This window comes from Oratosquilla oratoria, chromosome 15 (assembly GCF_046742065.1).
Source record: "Oratosquilla oratoria isolate Oo_2021 chromosome 15, ASM4674206v1, whole genome shotgun sequence".
NCBI classification, from domain to species: Eukaryota; Metazoa; Arthropoda; class Malacostraca; order Stomatopoda; family Squillidae; genus Oratosquilla; species Oratosquilla oratoria.
This window is the reverse complement of record NC_134791.1, coordinates 61325516-61342424: the sequence shown is the minus strand read 5'-3', so window position 1 is coordinate 61342424 and position 16909 is coordinate 61325516. Positions and strand designations below refer to the sequence as shown.

At 39.9% G+C, this 16909-nt stretch overlaps 1 long non-coding RNA gene across 1 annotated transcript in view; it reads right to left on the bottom strand.

Moving 5' to 3' along the window:
* Positions 1–14564: 14564 nt before the first annotated feature.
* The window catches only part of LOC143033052 (uncharacterized), a 75260-nt gene continuing 72915 nt past the window's right edge, over positions 14565–16909 (bottom strand). The window contains exon 3 of the long non-coding RNA XR_012967159.1: positions 14565–15067. This is a non-coding gene — a long non-coding RNA (uncharacterized LOC143033052). The remainder of the gene's footprint in view (positions 15068–16909) is intronic.

Genomic DNA, 16909 nt, shown 5'->3' with positions numbered 1-16909 from the left:
TTTCTTTTTGTTGTTGGGGAGGCTGTGGTAATTGTTGTCACGGGAATGGCATTGTTTATCTTGAGCTACGGCAATTTCCCGAAAGCTTGTTTAATTTTTGAATCTGGAATCTTTCCTGTAACTTCGTACCACACTGTCGTAATTTTAATTAATATTATTAAACTCCCCTCCCTCTTTATCATTTATTTAAGCCTATGTTCTAATTTAATTTACAAATCGGGAACTTGAGAACTTACTTGAAGTATCAGTTGTCCCGTGGCTTCGAGGCCGTTTTGAAGGCTCGTTAGAACTCCAGCCGAACGAGACTAAGTTTTAGTCACTGAACACCAGACAAGATTTAACCCTGTCACCAGAAGGACAATCAAACCTCGGCTAAGGATTTCTACAGACATCGAAGCCTCAAGAATTTTATTCATTTCCAACGATTAGTTACAGAACTCAAACAGGTAAGTTCTCTAACATTCTCAGTTTGGATCAATTAATTACTACAATAGCAAATTAGCTGTAGGTACTCGCAGAGTAGGAAAACCCCGAAAACGATATAAAGATCACATGAAAACTACTTTGAAAAAATGTGCTATCACTCCTTCAAATCTTGAAGACCTGGCCTCCAACAGACAAGGTTGGCGTAACATCTGCCACCAAGGAAGTGAACAACTAACCACCAATATAAACAGGACTTCAGAACAACGACGTCTTCAGTGTCATGCTCAACAAAATGCAGAAGGACACTTCCCTTGTAATATTTGTGGTCATACCTGTAAGTCCAAAATTGGACTAATTAAGCCATCAAAAAGTCCACTGACCATAAGCCACAAACCAAATTCGAATGAAATCACCAAAACATTGACATATCTCTACTCATCTACCATCAATCAAGACATGGAGTGAGGTCATCCTCGTCTGCGATGGACTTCTATAAGCAAGCAAGCATGTTAACATCTAGAATTCCATGTACACACGTACATGACAGTGTAGACAATAGTAAATATCCACTATGTATGCACTATGCACATACATCTTCATATATGTAAAAGTCAATGGAAGTGTTTTTGTGTGGTTTACTGTTTTGTAAGAGCAGTACCTTTCTTCTGAAGGATCATCGCCTGCCAGTCTTCTGGAAACTACACAACCTCTCTCACCCTGGCATCCGAGTGACCCAAAAGATGACGTCACAATTTATCTGTCCTAACATCAATAAGGACGTCAGACAGTGGGCACACATGCATACAGTGTCAATGTTCAAAGGTACATCACAAGCCTTCTCCAGCTGCAACCTTCACTCCAGTCTCTTCAAGATTTGAAGATGTGCATACTGATCTTCTTGGTCCACTGCCCATCTCAAATGGTTATATAGAGCCCCAGCAGGCCGTAGCTAGCACGAGTGTAGGGAAGGAGCAAGTGATAGGAAATAGGATGTCTGAGCAGTTAGGACACCTGCACTTAGTTAGGAACCATTTCCAGGAAAAGGTGAGAACTTGTAGGTTGTGCTACCATCATCTCAGAGGAAACTGAGGATAATGTTGGACCTCAAACAGTGCATGGGAGGACGTGGCATTAAGCGACTGTGACAAGCATGTAAAAGGACGAAGCCGTGTCCTTATGCAGGGAATTTGCCCACATTTTTAGCGACAAGTAGAGTTTTCATCAAGAAACTGAAGATTTCTACTTACTAATGTATAAAAGCCGACCAGTTGGCATGCCCCAAGGTCTAATGAAAAAGGAGGCTCTACAACCACATGATACAAGGGGCTTTAGTACGACCTTGTGATAAAACATGAATTGGTTCGAGTGCAAGTGGTCATTACAAAGTACCAGTTATGAAACTAAAGTATAAAACCATAGTACCACAACGTGGAGCACTCTCAGATTACAAGACTATCAATAAATATTATAAATACTGACAAGCAAGACAGGATTTGGTCCACATAGGTGCCACAATGTGAAGTACTCTGGTTACAAGACTTTATACTTTTTCAACTAAACATTTAAGAGCAAGAAGGGCCTCAATCTTCTCCAAACTTTATCCATCAAGACTCATCACCCTGCCTATGATTTTACTTCATATCAGTCACTCAAAGTGATTATGTGAAACTAGGCCCAATGCACCTAGATACAAGGGCTTTTGTATGACCTTATGATAAAATGCATGAATTGGTTCAAGTGGGAATGGTCATTATAATGAACCAGTTATGAAACTAAAGTATAAAACCTTTGTACCACAGCGTGGAGCACTCTCAGATTACAAGACTGCCTTCAACTCAAATTCAACATCTAGAAACTGAAGTTTCAAACTTATACTGACAAGAACATTGACCTCAAATACAAGGTTGTGAACTCCCTTTTGTCCAAATCCCATCACATGACTATATTTTTTGCTCATTGCCAAGTAATGTACATGGGACTGCAAGCTATTCTTAATTTCCTTTGCATGCATGGATTCTGGAACTTTAAGGCCAGGCAAGTAGTTTTAAACATTGAAGGATTGTGCTTTGTAAGAAATAATTCCGGTGCTGTTAATTATCCTTCTCCTTCCTCTTTACCTGCCTCGAGTAAATTTAAGTGTGCCTTTTGCCCATACTGTTGTCGATTACATGGGGCATTTATGGGTTAGAGACAGGAATGGAGATAAGGTCAAGGCTTACTTTTAGATATTAACTCCTTTTAATACAAGCCGTCAATTTGGAGGTCGTGGATTCTATGTCCACTGCAGAGTTTATTTTTGCTTGTTCGATTTACTAGTAGATATGGAATTCCTACAGTGGTTTATTTGGATAATGCCAAATCATTTATACAAGCAGAAAGTATTATTGGACAACTTCTACAATCTTCTGAATTTGAAGACGACTATGTTGATTCAGAATCTCTTTGATAAGTTTTCTTAAGACTGCACTAGCCTCTAGAGACCAAGTTCGAGCTGTCGTGCCGCTCACACCTACTCTTTAATGCTTCCTACGTGTAACTAATAACAGCACAATGGCCACCAGGAACAGCAACAAGAAACTGTTAGATATGGTGGAAACTTTACTCAAGGCCAAAGAAGAAAATATCCAATGAGCAAGCCAGAAAAGACCGACAGTTCCCGAGATCGACTATCATCGAGTTAAAAGACTATCACCCAACAACAGGAGATATCGGACTTTAGATAGACAGTGGAAACCCTTCAAGCTTGAGTGGACAATTTGAACAATACATGAGAAAGAGGACATCATTATTAATAGATTAAAGGTTGTGAAGTCGTATTCAGATAGTGAAAGGTGATTCTGACTTTAGTGTGGTCAACAGTGGATGAAATATTCTGGAGAATCAAGTGATTGAAACTGAGTAACAAAGGAATACAGATCACACACATTTTGGCTTGTCACACACTAGGAAAACTACGACAGGACGGTACCCAGAATGCGATTGTCATTTTTAAATCAAGGAAGACTAAAGTACATGTAATGAAGAACGCCAAGAAACTGAAGAGGACCGGCATTTACGTGTTTTGGCGTTTTATGATTTTTTTGTTTTATTTGACCAAATTACAAGAATCTTGTCATCGGAGTTTAATGGGTTAAGTGATCACCTGCCTGTATTCACAATTAACCCAATAGAAACACATCGCAAATCAAAACCAGAAATTAAAATAAAGCGTAAAATAGATGACAAAAATATTGCAAAATCAAGTGCTTGAATGATGAAAACTGTAATCTGGTTTACAACTCGGAAAATGACCATCAATCATACACCAAGAGAGAAGTGGAGAGAAGAACAAGAAAAAAAAAAAAAAAAAAAAAAAAAATTACCAACAGCCTTAAGAATGCATGTCGAAAGAAAAACCAACTCAACAAGAAATTAATTAAAAGCAAGTCCACGACTGACAAAATCAAAATGTACAAAAACAGACAGTAATCCTACAGAATTGTGAGAAAAAACACCAAGATACTCTGAAAATAATTAAGGTAATATAAAAAAGATGGGAAGTGATAACTTAGCTAGGCCAAAAAGTAGAAATCACAATGAATACAAAGACCTTATCAAAAAAGGCAAAACAAAAAAAGATACAGCAAATTAATTGGATATCCTCTCCCACATAGGACCTAAACTTGCAAAGCAAACAAAAACTAATCAAACTTGAGACTTATGAAACAACGAATCAGTAACATTTTTAAAACCAGTCACCGACAATGAGCTTATGAATACCATTAAACCAATGCAAAGCAAGAAATCGCTTGATTATCTAAGAATCAATGAGCCTCGTAGAGCAAATCATGCCAAACATAAAAAATTATTTTTAAGCAATATGCAACTAGTCATTTAAGCAAGGATTATTCTCAGATGCTATGAAATCAGCAAAAGTAGTTCCAGTATCTAAATCAGGCAACAAATCTAGCTATAACAACTACTGACCAATTCCACTATTACCAGTTTTCTAAACTGCGGGAGAAGTTATTGTTGGAGAACTTCTAGAACAATGCAGTGTCCTTTCTACCTACATCTACCGACTCTCACCCACAAGACTAGTATGTGCATATGCATTCCACCACATTGGTTAGGGACACAGTGGATAAAAAAAGATGCATTGGTGTACCTAGGTATCCGAGGGAAAAGGAGAAACATCGCCAAGGAAATTCTGAAAGAATTACAAGTGGAAGGACATGGCTTGGATAGGAAAATCGAGAGACCTATAGGATGGACAGATACTCTTAAGAAAAACAATAAAGGCCACTGAAAGTAAAGCTTCTCAAACAATTCCAGAGGAAGTACTATCCAGAACGAGTTTAGCAAATACTTGAAGTCTTAAAGTTTTCTTCTTACAGCAAACTTTTACATCATACTTCCTTCATCTTTAAAGCTGTCTTTTAGAAGTGAATGCTGACCTTTTAAAGCCACTTTTAATTATTCAATGGGCATAATGCAAAGGGATGCATTCCCTCAATGAATTGACATTTAGAGAACCCCAATACTAATGATAAACCCTCTTTGGTAAGTCAAATAAACTTTTTCTTGGACAAAATAGTTAATATCATGAAACTGTCAAATTGTGTATCACAGTAGTAATCGCAATCTTTTGTTAACTTTGAGTAAAAATTTACTTCAGGATCAATTGCGGTGTTACTGTGATTAAATACTGTAAATTCTTTGTTATTTTGACTATATCTTTGTACTAGTTAATAGTGGTGTTTACATCTGGCACCAACTCTTTCCAAAATGACATATGAACAAAGACTGTCCAAATTAGAATTACCAACTCTGGAACAAAGGGAAAGAGGAGACTTACTACCTATAGAATTATGAAGGGAATGGAAATCTTAGATAAGAATAATTTATTGAATGGGTCAATGGAGAAACAAGGGAAATAGAAACTAAAAGATAATTACAGAAGAGATCATAAGAAAGAAAAATCTTCCCACACAGTGATAGGTACTTGGAACAAATTAGAAAGGGTGCAAACACTACAAGATTAAAAAAAAACTATGCCAAGAGATACAAAGACGGGTCACCAGAAGCATAGCTCCCTTCCCGTATAATACAACTAGGTAAATCCGAGTCACCTCAATTTGTCCTCTTTGGCTCTGACAAAAAGACTACATGGCCTGGTTTCAGAATTAACTTCCATCTACAATTTCAAGGATTATGTCAAGGTCAAAGTAGCAAATTTAAAGTCTTAAAAAAAAAAAAAAAATCCAAAATACAGTAAAACCCCGATTATCCGAAACGAAAGGGGGGAAGCTTCTTTCGGATAAGCCAATTTTTCGGATAATCCAGATTTATCAGAAATATATTTCGTGTTGACATACTTTGTGTGTGTGTGTGTGTGTCCTGTGCCTTCCTCCCCTCCCCCCTCTCTAACTCTCCATCAGTCTCAAGTCATGGATGGAACACAATTTTTTTTTCGTGTTGACGTACATACCTTATACGTAACAGAGATCAAGAATTATTCCATACATATATCTTCCACTATCCTGACGAACACAATAAAGCAACTCCGCCACTCCCCGCCTCCGTCACCATCACTCCACAACCCTTCCACTCCCCACCTCCTGGTGGTGGAGTCAGAAGGAAGGGTTGTCCATTGCTCCATCTTCACTGTCCAAATCAAAGGTAGACAAGGAGGATGAGGCACTTGATGAAGGGCGAGAAGACTGGGTGGACGAAGGTGTTCTTGGCCGAAAAAACGAGGTGAGAGAAGTCTGTTTGGTGCAAGACAGCTGTTTCTCGATGACGTCACTCAGTGCTGCTCGCATCATCGGATACAGTTGATTGCTACTTGAAATGTCCCTGGGTCGCTGGTCAAGAAACTGAAGCACTCCTTCGATGTGGGACCGGACTGTTGCCAAAGACATGGAAGGATCAGAAGGATCATCGTCGTCATCATCATCATCGTTGTCATGGCCGTGCATCACTTCCTCAGCTATTTCTTTGGTTGATTGGAGAGCGTAACCTGGGTCCCCCTCATCCACAGTGAGCCACTCCTGGACGTCCTCCTCTGTAACTGTCTCGTAATCACCCAGGGCCTCCTTCACCTCTCGCATCTCCCGGTCGAATCCTTCAAACACTTCTCGCATATCCTCATGGCCTCATAGCAGGGGATTCCAGGCATTGGCCAATGTAGAAGGGGGCACCTGTTTCCAAGCTTTCTCAAGGTTGTAGATTGCTGTCTTCAGGTTATACCTCTTGAGGTTTGCTATTGTCCTCTGGGCTCTGGTGTCTCCTTCTTCTTCCCCCTTGAGCGTCACACACAGAATTTCCTGCATAAAGTGGCGGCGGAAGCGCATCTTTACTGCTTGTATGACGCCCTGATCCATTGGCTGGATGATTGAGGTGGTGTTGGCGGGCAAAAACATGCAACGGATCCTGCTTTCTCGTGACACTAAATCCTCCTTGGCAGGGTGGGCAGGGGCATTGTCGAGGAGGATTAAAGCCTTCACGTTGTGTGGTGTCGTCTTCAGTTCGGTGATCTGGTGCTTGGTGATGGAAGGGACAATGATCTTGTGAAACACGTCCTTGAAAATGCCAGAGGTGAACCAAGCCTTTGCTGAAGAAAAATAGTGGACAGGCAGGTGGTCCATGCAGTCCTTCAGTACACGGGGCCTCCTTGATTTCCCAACCACAACTGGTGTAACCCGGTGTGTACCGTGAGCATTAGCGCCAAACAAGACAGAAATGCGGCCCTTGTCCAGCTTCCTTCCTGGCGTGTCCTTAACAGCTGTGCTTGCCTGTGTGTTGTTGGGCAGTGCTTTCCAGAATAGTCGGGTCTCGTCAAAATTGTAGAGTTGATGGGGTAGCAGTCCTTCGTCACTCACTAATTTCCAAAAATCGTTAATGAAAGGCTCCACAACATCGATAGCAGCACTAGCAGTCTCTCCACAGACCCTCTTGTTTCCTAAAAGATGACGCTTTCTGAACCTAACGAGCCACCCAGAAGAAGCTCTGAAGTCATTAATACCTAAATCGTTTGCCAGGGTTTCCGCCGCAGACTGTAGATCTACACCCCGCACTGGCAATCCGGAAGATACGTGCTGTTGCTGCCACTTGAACAACACCTCGTCTAGGTTTTGGTATTTACACAGCTTTATGGTCCTCGGTCCTGAATCTTTGTTCTTGTGGTGGAAGACTGCTGGGAGATACCTCTGAGTGAACTGCCTTAACTGTGGCCCTGCCTTTTTGATGTCCGTAACGATAGCATTCCCAATGCCATATTCGTGGGCGATGGACATTCCCGATTGACCCGCCTTCAGCTTGTCCAATATCTCAAGCTTCTGCTGTATGGTAAGGACGACTTTCTTCCTTTTCCCGGTTTCTTTCGGCATGGTGATGTAGAAAGAAGTGAGGTAGAAACGCGACTGCCCAGTGTGAACTCTGTGATGCGACTGCCGCCGACTGACGATGTAAACAATGAAACCAAACAAACACACGCTACGCTAAACAAAGTAGTACGCTTAAAACGTATTCATTTTAATGGTTCTTATCAATTCTAAATATGTTAATATAGAACATATGTAGTTACTTTTATTTATTTTCATATTTTTGATGTTTTATAATGTTTTAGTATAAAAAAAAAAAAAAAAATTAATTCCATTATCCAAATCAATTTCGGATAATCCCGTTTTTCGGATAATCCGCTTTCGGATAATCGGGGTTTTACTGTATTCACTCTCACCAAGGATATGGTGCATCTGCACAACCATTTAGTGAGAAATTGTACTTTAGAACTTTGAGACGTTGTTTACACACTACCACACCCCCACCTCAAAGCTCTACCCTAATTTCACTGGACCTTTTCATATCATTGGACAGGAGTAATAATAAAATCAAAGCACTCAAGTTGCATGATCTTATGAGTGATGCAGATATCAAGAGTTCCTCATGGCCTTAACATGACTTTGTAAAAGCTTTTGATACCGTCCCACACGAAAGACTACTTACTAAATTAGCTTTGCATGGAATAAGTGGTAGCCTAATAGGTTGGACTAGTAATTGGTTGAAAGGTCGAAAACAGAGAGTTGTTTTAAATGGAAAAACTTCTGGATGGAAAAGTGTTGCAAGTGGAGTTCCTCAGGGTTCCGTTCTTGGGCCACTTCTATTCATACATACATACATATACCAAGGCTTTTTCCCCCTTCCAAGGGAGGTAGCCAAAAAGGGAAAGGCATAAAAACACTCCCACCCATTTCATCCCTAGATACACTCCACACCCCTCCCACCCTCCCTCTCATCTGAGCACCTCCTGGATGACGGGTCATCCCTGCACCCTGCCCACCGCCCTGGGTCAGAAGCAGTGTCGCAAGACACAGTACATCCACAGCAAGGCCGCTTCATTTAATCGGCGACCCCCCCCTCTCCGTCCCCCTCTGCATATAAGTCGAGGACGGGGAGAAATCCCTTCGGGCTGCATCAAAATTTACTCACACATACTACCCCGCCCCCCCCCCCCCCGCCTATTCCTCCTCATGCAGTCACAACATCATCCATATACAACCATTCTCCACTCACCTCTGTCTTCCGTCCTCTCCCTTCCTTCCTCAACAGACATTCCCCTCTTCCCCAAAGCCCCCTTCACCCCATCCATCCACCTCATCCTAGGACGTCCCCTCATGTTCACTCCCTCCACATCTGCCTTCCATACCTCTTTTACTAGTCTTTCTTCACTCATTCTTTCCATGTGTCCAAACCATCCTAATATTCTTTCATCAACCCTATCTCCCAAATCCTTTTTCACCCCTGTTCTCCTCCTCACCTCCTCATTTCTCACTCTATCCAGCCTAGTAACCCCCACCATACTTCTCAGACACCTCATCTCAAACACATTCAAACTCCTTCTCTCTTCTTCTCTTATGTTCCACGTTTCTGCCCCATACAGTGCTGTTGGCACAATCACTCCTTCATACAGTCTCCTCTTCGCATCCATTCCTAAATGTCTATTCCTCATTACACTCTTTAATCCACCAAGGCATTTACTCGCTTCTCTCAATCTACATTCTACCTCCACCTTCACTCCACCTTTTCCTGCTACACTTGCACCCAAGTATCTAAAACTATCCACTTCCTCCAGTCGCTCTCCCTTAATGTTCACTTCCAGTCTACTGCCACTTTCACCCCTTGTACATCTCATCACCTTACTTTTACCCACATTTATCTTTAGCTTTCTTCTATCACATACTCTCCCAAACTCTGCCACCAGCTTCCTCAATCCCTCCTCTGACCCTGCCACAAGCGCATGGACTAAAATCTACTGTTTCCAAATTTGCTGATGATACAAAACTGTGCGGAGTGGCAAATGATCACTCAAACCAATTAGATATTCAAGAAGATTTAGATCAATTACAGCAATGGTCTGAAAAGTGGCTAATGAAATTTAACACAAGTAAATGCAAGGTAATGCACATAGGTAAAAATAACAGTAAGTACGATTACAAGTTATTTGGAAATTCGTTAACAAAAGTGGATAGTGAAAAAGATCTCGGCGTAATTATCAGTAACGACCTCAAATCATCCAAGCAGTGTATTTCAGCCTCTGAGAAAGCAAATAAGATTCTGGGATTGATTGCGCGATCTTTTGATTTCAAAAGTCCATCACTCATTAACAAGCTATATAAATCGTTAGTTCGTCCACATTTGGAATATGCTGTTTCCGTATGGTCACCGAATCTCATTAAAGACATTGACAGACTGGAAAAAGTACAACAGCGAGCCACAAAACTGATTCCAAATATCAAAAATAAATCATACGAAAATCGACTTAAGCACACGAATCTGTTTTCCCTAAAAAAGCGTAGAGTCAGAGGTGACTTGATACAGGTCTTTAAGATTTTAAAGGGAATTGACATCAAAAGTGACAAAATTTTCACATTGAATGAGAATCAGACAAGAAACAATGGTCTCAAACTGTCCGGAAATAGATTCAATTTGGAAGTAGGTAGAAACAACTTTGCCAACCGTGTAGTTAATGAATGGAATAAACTTCCTGCACAGGTAGTGCAATGTAGTTCAGTTCGAAGCTTTAAGAATCATTTAGATAAATACCTAAGTAAGATGCTGTAATGATTATAATTTATGTTATATTACAGGTAAACGTCGACTTACGATGGCATTAGGTTTCGATAGAGCCATCGTAAGACGATTTCATCGTAAGCCGATCCCCAATTTGTGTATCACTGTTCCGTGGTCACTGTACCTAGCCTACCTGTATATTAACCACCAGAGATACTGAATATAGCCTATTAAACATGTACAGTAGTTTATTTAATTATTTTTATCCTTTTTACCATATTCAAACACTATAATATGTATTTTCAGTACGGAACTTAAATCTCGCGGGCAGCAGCCAATGCCAGCCGTACGACGTGACGTAATAATACTCGCATCATAAAATATAGTCACCGCTTATATCGATCGTTCTCTCTTTCACCCGCGAATTTTGAAAACCACAGAGAATGGGATTTAGGGCACATTTGAGAGAATGTAAAAACACAGGGGCGACTACAATAAATATAATCAAGACGCCGATATGGCAGCGTCGCGAATCCACTTGCTCCTCATGACGCCTACGTGTGCGGCACCGTATGGAAGGGGTTAAATTATCATATCGTCGTTGTCGTCGTCGTCATCGTAAAGTCGAACAATCGTAAGTCGACGTTTACCTGTATTTGTTTTGTTATAATTTGTCTGTCCGATTTTCATTTATTATTAGTTATATGTCAATTTATTATCATTTACTATTTACCTGTTTGTTTGTTATTCAACTATACCTATGCATTTATTTATGTATTTTATTTGTTATTTACATTATTATAGTTTTTATTTATTATTATTATTATTATTATTATTATTTTTTTTTTTTTTTTTCATCCGACCTAGATATGGATCAAAAGGTCTCCTGTCGGCATGCTCCGCCTTTGTAATCCTTTGGTACTACCCCTACTATAGAAAGACTTTACCATCACAACTTCCCTCTACTCCTCTCCCCTATCACAACCTTTGCAGGCGAACCACCCTTTCACAAGATTGCATCTTGCCCAGGTGAATGAATACATCTACTTCTCCATGTTCTTATGATTAAGTCAATTTTACAGTATTTTCCTATGATGAAACTGCTCAAATCCATGTTTATTTATCTTGTTGCAAGAAAGATATATACTTTTGTGCTTGCATACACTCATGCATTAGCCACCTTACATCAGATCCTGGTAGTAGTGGCAAGCCTTCAACAGAACCTACTGTTATGTGACCTGCCAAATTGCCTTGACCTGCGAGTCCAACCGCCAAGACACTTGCATCTCAAACTGGCAGATTCAACCATACAATATTGTCTACTTTGTGTAGAGATGTATAGAGCTAAAATAAGTATTGACCATGCTGTTCCATAATGTAATAATTTGAAAGAAACTTTACCCATTTATGCCGCTCGTTGCGTCAACGCAACGTGAAACAAGCTACATGATGTCGAGCTACACCGATAGAACGGCATGTTGTATCCTGTAGCTGCTTCCGATACCAGTAGACACCCAGAACTCCCAGTGGAAGGTTCATATGATGTCACACGTCTCATCATTTGAGGGGAAAAGCAAGTGAAAGAAGCTCCATTTTCTGAAATACAATGTCTTCATCAAAAAGGAGGTGAGTAAGGAAAACTATCATCGGGGATTTGTTCATATGTATTTCATAAGAATCTTCTATGTTTCTTTTCATGACAGAACACTTTTGAACCATATTTTCTTTGATAGTATACTGATGGCAGTTGTGTAAAAACTTTATAAAGAAAAAGTTGCGCTAACGCAACCATCGGCACCGGCCTCTTCATTGAAGTAGTTATTTTGTAATGCATATTTTTTTTGTGCATATAATTGCAGTGAATGAATACATCTGTGTAGCCTAACTTGTTTGTTGAAAGCATACATATCGCCTACAAACATTTTACGATATATAAATTCCATTATTATTATTTTTTCAGAAAAATGAATTTGAACGAGATCTTAGACGAGCTAGAGAGACCTACTATGTCTGACGAGAGTGAAATTAGTGATGAAGATGAATCCAATGGAATGGTAAAACAAACTGAAACACATGACGTTTACATCATGCCTGCAAATGATGGTGCTGTGACAGATGAAGATTCTGGCGAAGAAGAAAGCGTGGATATCTCTAATCTTCCCGGAACACAGCTAACTGCTTTTGCAGTGTTAGATTCCACAGTGTCGCAAGATGATGTAGATGAAAATGCTGAAAGACAAGCATCCCAGAAAAAGAAAATCATAAAACTCAGAAAATGGAAAGCACAGGATCTCCCAGAAAAGACAAATGTTCCATGTTACCCATATAAACCATCAATTGCTGATATTCCACGTAAGCCTAGTGAGACCCTTGAGCTCTATTGATCACCTTGTGAAACAAACTGTAAACTATGCAGTACAGAATGGTAAACATTCATTTACGCTGAAAGTGATGAAATGAAAACCTTCATAGGAATTTTGTTAGTGTCAGGCTACTGTTGCGTTCCACGTCGCAGACTGTATTGGCAGAGACAACCAGACGTGTATAATGAGCTTATTGCTGACTCCATGCACCGCGATCGCTTTGATGAGATCATGAAATATTTTCATGCTGCAGACAACACAAAGCTTCCCAAAAATGACAAGTATGGCAAAGTTTCTCCCCTCATGGAAATCCTGAATGGCAACTTTCTCAAGTACGGGGAAGTATTTGGGCCAATAAATATATCCATTGATGAGTCAATGATACCTTATTTTGGTCGGTATCCCACAAAACAGTTCATCAGGGGAAAACCTGTACGATGGGGTTATAAAGCATGGGTTGCAGCTGATCCAAATGGCTATGTTTTTTATATATCTGTTTACCAAGGCAAAGATGGTGCAAAGGATAAGGCTAATGCATCTTATGGACTTGGTGGAAAAGTTGTACTTGATGTTTTGGATGTGATAGAAAAACGTTATCCAACAAAGAAGTTATCCCTTTACTTTGATAACTTCTTTACATCCCTCAAACTTGTAGAAAAAATCAAGAGCATGGGTCATGATGCTACTGGCACACTAAGAAAAAACCGAATCGAAAAATGCCCATTTACAAATCCTGCAAAGTTTATGAAATTACCTAGGGGAACTGAAGAACATTTTTGTGATGCTGAATCAGGGATAATTGCAGCACGCTGGCAAGATAATGGCATTGTAACAATTGCATCATCTGAGTATGGAGTATCACCACTAGTGAAGGCTGAACGCTATGTTGCTTCTCAGAAGAAACGTATGAATGTTTTGATGCCAAATGCCATCCATCAGTATAATCGGAAAATGGGTGGTGTTGATAGGGTAGATCAAAATATTGCTCAGTACAGGCCTTCAATTCGTGGGAAAAAGTGGTACTTTCCAATTGTCACATTCTTGTTTACAGTATGTGTAAACAATGCCTGGATTTTTGCAAGAGAAGGTTACAAAGAGGATATGTTGTCATTCATACGTTCTGCTGCTACTGAATGGCTACAGAATCAAGGCAAAAAGCCATATAATCCAGGAAGATCACAACCAGTTCTCAGTGTTGCAGGTGTATCGGCACAAATGCGCTATGATAATGTTGGGCATCACATCGTGAAATCGGATCCTCCAAAATGCTGTCGTTGCAGGTTGTGTAACAGTCAGACTGTATTCATATGCCAGAAATGTAAAGTATACCTGCATCAAAAGTGTTCAGTGCAATACCATACCATGTAGGCCAGGAGAATCCTGTGAAAATATATCTAAGATAGGTTGTACTATTTCTTTATCATGATTTTTCTTTTTTATTATCACATGCACCTCATTTCTCCACTTCGAGAGCTGTATTATCTCTAAGGGCTGTATTCTTTGGTTTCCTTTAGTTTATAATAAAGAAATTCAAGGTTTCCTTTTTAGTCAGGAAATTCTAATTATGTATCAAAAGTGAGTTTTATACATCATTTTTAAAATTCTTCTTACGCAACATGTATTGCGGTCGAAACGCCGCACGTTATGTTTGCGCAACAACACATTTTCGTCAATAAAATGAGAACCATTGTACATATGGAGCAATTTTCATCATATGTTTGCAGTTTAGGTTCACATTATGCATATATCAAAGCGGCAACATCAAATTCTTACTTTCATTTTTTTTCGGCTTAAATGGGTTAATATGTATACAACTGTAAAGTAATTATACTGTTGGCAACTGCCACACACCATCACTGGCTTTGGTGGAAAGCACCAGTGACTGAGGCAACAGAATAAAGAGAAGAACCCACAGTTTTTCTCCACCTCCAACTAATGTAGATCCAAACACTTGTCTACATTAACTAAATTCCAATTGTAACCAGTTAATACTGATGTACCTTTAGGGTTTGCATTTTTGCGAGAAATTTCCAGAAAAAATAATACCTTTCATTTATAAATGCATAATAAATGCACCACAAAAGTCAAAACTTTACATAGCATAAACCAATTCAAGGTGGTCATAACTGTAAATGCACTTTACCTGTGAACTACAGCCTCCTCTCAATCTTCTGTAAATGCACACTGGTAACCTCCACTCGTTCAGAAGATCGAGGCACTCTCCTTACCTGCAATAAATGCAATTGTGGTTACTTACATTTACTTACAAAGAGCATCATGCAACTGTTAAATCTACCGAATCCATGCAATGCAAGCTAGGAATCTTCATACAATTCTTGCAATCAATGACCAGTCATTCTTAGTCCTATGTAATTTCTATGATAAAGATTCCCGGGCAAACCCTAGGTCAGGGATCACATTGGCAAATGTGCAAAGCCTGGCACACTACTTTTCCAGGATGTGAAACCCATAGCTCACAATAATATAACTACAGTAATAAATTAGTACAAGGGAATCATACGAGAGGTACAAAGTAAAAAGTAAAACAAGATAAAGGAGGCTGATGTGAAATGGGATAAGAGTATGATCAAATCTTTTTAAGTAATAAAAAATGTTTTGGAATGAAACTGAAGAAAGGCAAATTAAGTAGAGAAAATGTAAAAGGTGTAGATATAGAGATGATAATGGAAGAGAAGGCAGCAAGAGGAAGGTGGGCAGAGTATTTTAAGGGGCTGCTAAATCTGAAGGAGGATAGATAGGGAAAGGTAGTTGTAGTGGGAAGCGCTAAGAAAATGACCATGATGAGCAAGGAAAATGGAGAAATAAGGAAAAATGAAGTGAAGGCAGTTAAGATGAGAGCAGGTAAGGCACCTGGGTTGGATTGATGCCATGCAGAATGTCTGAAAAAAGGAAGTACAGTGATGGACTGGCTGGTGAGGTTAATGTTTAGGAAAGGGTAGTGTGCTGGAGGATTGGAGGAGTGCCTGTATAGTTCCACTTTACAAGGTGAAAAGTGTGAGTAATAGTTTCAGAGGGATCAGCTTTTTAAGTAGTTGGCAAGGCTTATGGGAGGGTCTTGATCGAGAGGATTAGTAGAGTAACAGAGTAACTGGTGAGGAAGTGTTTAGGACAGGTAGGGGGTTGCGTAGATCAGATTTTTGTGGTAAGATATGTGAGAAAGCTATAGGAAAAGGTAAGGATGTATTATGGGCTTTTATGGATTTGGAAAAGGCTTATGACAGGGTAGACAGGAAGGCACTGTGGGATGTATTGCAGATATATGGGATACGAGGAAAGCTAGAGCAGGAAAAAGCAGGAAACAGCAGTCCAGAGTTTTTACAATAGTAGAGCTTGTGTTAGGATTAGAAATTGAGTGGTTTGAGGTAAAGGTGGGACTTCATCAGGGATGTGTTAAGTTGCCCTGGCTCTTCAATTTATGGTATGGATGGGGTAGTGCGAGAGCAAGGGTCGTGGGTCAGGGATTGGAGATGGTTAAAGAAAATTGAGAAAAGTGGGAGATAAACCAGTTGTTTGCCAACGACTGCTTGTACCAAGATCAGGAAGTATTGAGGAAGTTAGTGACAGTTTGGGAAGGTGTGCGAAAGAAGTGCAAGAAAAATGTGGATAAAAGTAAGGTGATGATATGTACAAGGAGTGGAAGCAGACTGGGAGAGAGTACCGAGTAAGACTGGAAGTGGATAGTTCTAGATACTTCAGTGCGAATGTGGTGGGAAAGCGAGAAGTGGAGGTATAATGTAGATTGAAAGTAGCGAGTAAATGCCTTGGGGGGATTAAAAAGTGGAACGAGAAATAGACATTTGGGAATGGATGCTAAGAGGAGTATATGATGACTGACTGATTGCTAACAGCACTGTATGGGACAAGCTTGGAACATAAGAGGAAGAGGAGTTTGAATGCGAGATGAAATGCCCGGTAAGTATGATAGGGGTTACTAAGCTAGATAGAGAAATGAGGCAAGAAGAACAGGGGTGGAAAGGGAATTGGGAGATAGGGTTGATGAAAGTATTGAGATGGTTTGGAAACATGCAAAGCATAAGTGAAAAAAGACT